The following is a 6,632-nucleotide window of genomic DNA, read 5'->3' on the forward strand; positions in this document are numbered from 1 at the left end:
TTCACTAGAGTCATAGTGGGAATGAGTCAAAGGTTTCGAGCCACATGACATGTGTGGCAGTGGTTGTGATTGAATAGGAGTCTAAGGTGGAAGGCCTATATGACCTCACCTATGATACCGAATAGAAGGCCTCTCAGATCAAATCCTAGTTCATTGCCTTAGCTTGTGTGCCCCCTTGTCTACTCACTCTTACTCTCACTCCCACCATGTTTGCCAACATCGGATCAGAGTCGGTTATTCCGGTGGATTGTTTGATGTCAATTGTCTTGTGGCTTAGACGTGGAAGTAGTTCTTGCTCTGGCATCTTAAATGACATGGGAAGTGATGACTTGTGCAAATTGTTTGACGGCAAACTATGCGGAGCTTTCGCGATCTACACAACAGGTAGTAAAGTGTGACTCGCCATGAAGGGATGTGATTCATGATGGATTTAAGTGTGGCTTCTAACGATAACACTTGCTTTGCATTGGCAACTGGCTATCCATGTTTGGTAGGTGTGGACTTTGGGGCATTTTGGGGCACCTTTGGGCTGATGACCCCTATGCAGTTTGTCCACATCCTTTTTGTCAACCTTGGAGCAGTGCGAGAGCAATGCATCAATTCTTCTAGTCCTTTATTAGTGCTATAATGTCAGGGTGACTACCCTTGAGTCTGAGCCAAAATAGCCAGCTTTCCATGGTTCATAACTCGACGTCGTGAATGCATATAGCCTATTGGTTAGCTTGTATTTCCAATCCAATTCAAAATTCTTGCCTTCCAAAATAGGTTCTAGGAATCTATATGCATCTACTCAATCTCTGTTTGATGGAGGCTCAATGGATGTGCCATTTGTTTAAACCCTATTCATTGACCATGCTAAATCGACTACGTGGCCATTGTTGTCGATCGAACCTACTCGATCTCTCTTCGATGGAGGCTCAGTGGATGCACCCTTCATTTGGAACCAATTCATTGAACATGTTGAATTGACAATGTGGCCACCATTGTTGATTGAACCCACTTTGATGACATATTAGTGGCTTTTTTATCAAACCTTGTTTGATGACATATCGACAATTGTAAATCCAACCTTATTCAGGGATGTGGCAATAGTTTGACGGTCATGACAATTTCATAATGTGGCAGAGTTCAATAGTCAAGTTTGGTTTGATGACTTGTCAGTCAGCACTGGATGATGGAAACTCACAAGTGGGGTAGTGATCTCTCATGAGAGAGAGAGAGAGAGAGAGAGAGAGAGAGAGATTTCTACCTCTCTAATATTTAACTTCAAAAGCCTAAAGTATGACAAAGAGATAGGATGTGATTGCCACTGAGCCTAATGCACACAAGATCAATGGAAGAACTAAGGAGGCTCAAAGCACACTAAATAAGACATGAGAGGGAGATAGTAAATCTATATCTCTTGCAATGTGTGTGTGTTCTCAACAATACATGATAGGCCTCATATATAGAGAGTGCCCTTTGAATAGTCAACCATGTAGGATCCTCTCATCCTCATCTCTCCTTGTGGATATCCTCAATCCACATCTCCACATCATGTAGTCCACATCCTAGGGTGGCTACTTTAATTCTTTCCTTAGCACATACCTTAGCCCTTTAATCTATGTGCTCATGGCACCATATCTCAACACCTCCCCTTGGTGCCATGATTCTTTGGCTACTGCAAGGTGGTCAGATGTGAGTTACAAATCCATCACCTCCCCTTAGTGCATGCATTGCTACTTAAGGTGGTCAAGTGTGGTTTTTACATGTCAATACCTCCCCTGGGTGCTTTCATAGCTACTCTCAGGTGGTCAGGTTTGATTACAAAACATAGGCAAGGTTGGTAAGGTTTTTGCTTTTCAATACATTCCATTGATGTCACCTTCTGGCTCATGGCTTGATGACGATGACGTTTGCTTCTTTGCTTGACATAGCTTCATGCATGATGCTTTGTTCTTCCATGTGCCTTAATGCTTTATGTGTGGATGCCATGTTTCGGGCTATGGTGATCTCATACACTTGTGCTTTTGGCATGCTTATGACAATGATGTGTGCATTCATGCTTTGCTTTTCTAATGGTTGCAAAGGTCTTACCAATTGAATTCTTTCAATATTGGCAGTGTCTAATTGCATACAATGATTCTAATCTGACAGGCGTGTAGAGCTCGAAAAGACGATCACTTTTCCTTTTTGGAGCATGTGCAAATTCTTCTTGGATTGCAAGTTACGCCTTGTTGAAGCTTTTGTGAAGAAGAGGGGTCTTTGATGATGTGGTAGAGGGGTTCACATGTTGTGTGAAGAGGTGTGCCTGTGAAGAGGTCACTGTGCTTGCCAGGGGCTATGTGCCACATGGTAGATGATGTGGCAGCTGAGCTCGAAGTTGATGTGCCATATGGATTGGCTTTGCTGATGTGGCTGATTGTGCCACGTGTCACTTTACAGACCACAATGACTAACCCAAGGCGATCTTTGGTAACCCAGGTTTGAGCTTGGCTTAGAGAGCTCTGTGGATGGAGGTCGACGAGCAAAGGTTCTCATGGCTTAGATGGTCTCCTTGTCTTCGATGTATCGCTCTGGATGAGTGATGTGCTCCTTCATGAGGTGAGTCGAGAGGCAGTGCAAGCTCTTGGGAATGGACTTTTGCTGCAATCAAACTCGAGAATGCCCTTTGGCTCGCAGCATCTGATCGTTCGTAGAGACGATGGTATCCTTGAGCTTCTGGATCCTGAGCTGACTGTCAAAATACTCCTTAGCATCCGCCATGAGCTGCTGCGTAACCTTGATGCACTCCTTCAACTCCTTCTCGAACTCCTGCAGATTGTCTCTTTCATCATCTCCAGCTTCCCCTTGCGAGCATAAGAGGCGTACGCATTCACCAAAGCTATTTGATCATTGGCCTGCTTAAACAGAGAGTCCACTTTCAGTTTCATCGGATCAGAGAACTTCACAGTGCTCAACCTGCGGGTGGAATGAGCATGCGGAAATGCAGATCCGAGAACTATGTGCTCGACACCAACAGACGATAGGCAGTGTCGGGTGGTTGATGGAGTCGCTTGAGTTCGTGGGTTAGGAGCTCGGTTGCTTGCAGGCCACAAACACTATGCTAGTAGGAGATGTTGATTGCTGGAGGCAGAAGGTCGTGCGTTGTGCTAGTGTTTGGAGATCTAGAGGTGTAGACATTTGCAGGAGCTAAGTCCTTGAAGCACTGCCGCAGAGGTGTAGACGAGGAGACGAGTGTGTCCGTGGCTATGCAAGAAGCTCAGGTACTGGCTTGCAGGGGATTTTCCTTGTCAGAGATTCACACTTTGACTGCTAATGCGAGAAGTCATTTGATAGGCAAGGGTAGAGGCTTTCGTGAAGGCAGTGACGACATAGAGAGTCGCTGTTGCACCGCTAATGGGCTGTGGCAGAGGAGCTCACTGCTGTGGAGGCTGCTCGTTGTTGACGGTCATAGCCCGTATGGCTTTGAAGCTGGAGCTAGCTGCGCTGTCTTTCTCTAAGGTTCTCTCAAGGAGGAAATTTCCTCTCAGAAATCTCTCCCTATATTTCTCTCAAAATGAATACACTCTCTCTCACAAAGGACTCTCACAAAATCTCAAAGCTCTTAATGAACACTCAAGAATCCACCATGAACTTAAACTATATCATGGACATAATCTCACAAACTCTCCCTAAACATCAGGATAAGAGTGTGCCACTCACTCTAAACTACCTAGGCTTGTGGGCAACCTATGCTCTGATACCATGACAAAGAGATAGGATGTGATTGCCACTGAGCCTAATGCACACAAGATCAATGGAAGAACTAAGGAGGCTCAAAGCACACTAAATAAGACATGAGAGGGAGATAGTAAATCTATATCTCTTGCAATGTGTGTGTGTTCTCAACAATACATGATAGGCCTCATATATAGAGAGTGCCCTTTGAATAGTCAACCATGTAGGATCCTCTCATCCTCATCTCTCCTTGTGGATATCCTCAATCCACATCTCCACATCATGTAGTCCACATCCTAGGGTGGCTACTTTAATTCTTTCCTTAGCACATACCTTAGCCCTTTAATCTATGTGCTCATGGCACCATATCTCAACAAAGTAAAGATAGCATTTTCTATAGTTCATGGTACTATGCTCCATGTTTTGGCAAGGTTGTGCAAGGAAGTTTAGTTCTTGCCTAGTCCATGTCATATGCCAAAACCAATACAATTACAAATGTATATTTGGCAAATCCAAGGAAACAAGATGAACACTGTATAATCTTTATAGAATCATAAACTTAGTGGAAAAGGTGCAAGGTACACTAGGCTCTACGATACTCAAGGCCCATAGAACAAAAAATTCCATGATTTGCCAAAATGTTCATGTCGTAAAGTAATACATTAACCACAAATATACAACTCTAATAAATACAATCCCAATCAAAAGGGTGGGGGCAGTTGAGTGATATAGTCAACAAGGGTTCATGATAGCAATTTTTGCACTTAGTCGCATGTCTGCCATATTCAAAAAGTAGGTTCACTCACCTTGCACCATCCCAGTGACACAAAATTTACGTATGCACCCCGTATGCATGGGGAAGATGTAGCTACAAGTTGTTATCTTGGTCATCAGAATCTAGGAGCCATTTGGACTTGTGGAAATGCCATGAAATTTCAAGGGAGAGGGAAGCATAAACAACTTGTTTTGAAATGATGCCCTTAAAATAATATACAAGCCTCATCATACAGTATATGTGTTGAATTACAGTTAGCCTAAGAAGCAATTGGTCCTTTCCAAAGGCTACCAAGTCAAATATCTCAATGAGGGAATCTATGACTAAACGGCTCCACGATTGCCTAACTTGATATCACTGTGCTATATAATTGAATTAAGTAACTATATTTGGATGAACAATGTGGAAAAAAAGCTACTCCAAAAACAATTATGTTTCTAAGTCCAATTAAGGGAAAGCTATACAAAACATGGATCCCTCTTCATCAACAAAAAAAAGCTCGACTTAAAATAAGTAGCCATCATGTAACAATGAATAAGGACTGAGAAATGACTCATTTTAAAGAACTAGGGTGCGGTAGGCCACCTAAGCGGAATGAATTAAGAGAGTAGTCTATAATATGTTGATTATAAATTAACGATGAAGAAAGGATGAGAGGCCATTGTTTGAAAAATACTTGACTATAAACTAAGCTGACAATAGCAGGCCTGACCAAATGGCATATGTGTTTAAGCGTTCCCTTCTTGCGAACACCTCGGCACACAAATAGAAAAAGAAGAATTTAGAATATGCAAAAGCAAAAGAAAACACACAAGTTGAAATGGAAAACATATATATATATATATATTTATTTATTTATTTATATAGCCACACATAGTGTGCACAGGGAGGCGCACTTCCTTCCCCAAATAGTTATAATTTGAGGGAACGCATGCGCTAATGTTGTAATCACCAACAATATTAGCGCCGAGATTGAGTATCGCGAATATCTGAGAGAATGATATATTACCTAAATATCAATGAGTGTATCTGTATTCCAACTTGAGCATCGACCAAATTCTTGTCATGATTTCTTCCGTCATTTGCTATGGAAATCCTGTCTCTACCTCCGAAGCGGTCTCTTGATATGAGCAATGTTGGGCAAAGAGGGCGGCAAAGCCAACATCAGGTAGACAATCCAAAGATTGAAGTTTGCGAAATATATAGATTTAGAGGCCTTCAAAAGCGTTCATGCCTTTTCATCCAAAAGCATGCTTTTCATCAAGTGTTGTAGGCCTTCTTATCTTATCAAAACTAAATCCAACGCTTATATTAGGACACGTGGCTCAAGGAGAGGCCAAGAAACCCAAAATTCCCCATAGGCTACCTACCGTAAATATCTTGAAATTAAGACAATTTTCATCTTTCAAATGTCAAAGTAGAAGTAGTGTAATGACAACACGATTAAGATTAAGGAGATTTTAGACAACACGATTGATTATAACTAGCATTCATTAGAGAGAAATGCATTGCGGCGACGAAAGGGGCAAGAAAGACACACAAAACCAATTGACACAACAATTAGGCAAGGCGCAAGAATGACCAACACACCCGTAGGGGAACATATGCACAACACACAAGATGAGCACGTGTGATATCAAAGGCCTTGACTATCTGCCACGTGGCAAAAATCCCATATAGCAAATATTGTATTAATGCTGTACGGTATATAAGAGCTGGTGAAAACCGTTTTTAAGCACGACTATACTTGAACAGGATCTGTTCTATAGTTCCTACTACTTGTTTAAGCATTCCTGCTCAGACAAGCCACACAGCCCGGAAGATGAGAGATGGCCCGGGGGCCAGAGCGCGAATATTCTGCCAGGTGAGCCGATCACGCCGACCCTGGCCTTGATGAACGTCCTGCCGTGCTCATTCCGCCGGTGGTGAAGGCCCTCGGGTGTTCTGACGGGTTGTATCTCTCTTCTCCCTTCCATTTTGGCTTCCTTCGGAAGCTGCAGCCTCCTCCCAGGAGCCTCTTTGCGGTTTAAGGCGGAAGGTATTGCTCACACATTGCATCAGTGGGTTTCTGGCGTGCAAAGAAATGAGACGCGCTTTGTATTTTTGTTGCTCTCTTGTGGGTTTCTGGAATGAGACGGTCGTTGTATTTTTTTGCAGG

At 42.8% G+C, this 6,632-nt stretch overlaps 1 non-coding gene across 1 annotated transcript; it reads left to right on the forward strand.

The window, feature by feature from the left end:
- Window positions 1-6,211: 6,211 nt before the first annotated feature.
- LOC147900367 (small nucleolar RNA U3) lies at window positions 6,212-6,428 on the forward strand. Its single transcript, XR_015541358.1, has one exon. It is a non-coding gene; the product is annotated as a small nucleolar RNA U3 (small nucleolar RNA).
- The last annotated feature ends 204 nt before the right edge of the window (window positions 6,429-6,632 follow it).

Source organism: Dipteris shenzhenensis, chromosome 7 (assembly GCF_047967505.1).
Source record: "Dipteris shenzhenensis isolate YYH24624 ecotype China chromosome 7, Dip_SZ_1.0, whole genome shotgun sequence".
Classification (NCBI taxonomy): domain Eukaryota; kingdom Viridiplantae; phylum Streptophyta; class Polypodiopsida; order Gleicheniales; family Dipteridaceae; genus Dipteris; species Dipteris shenzhenensis.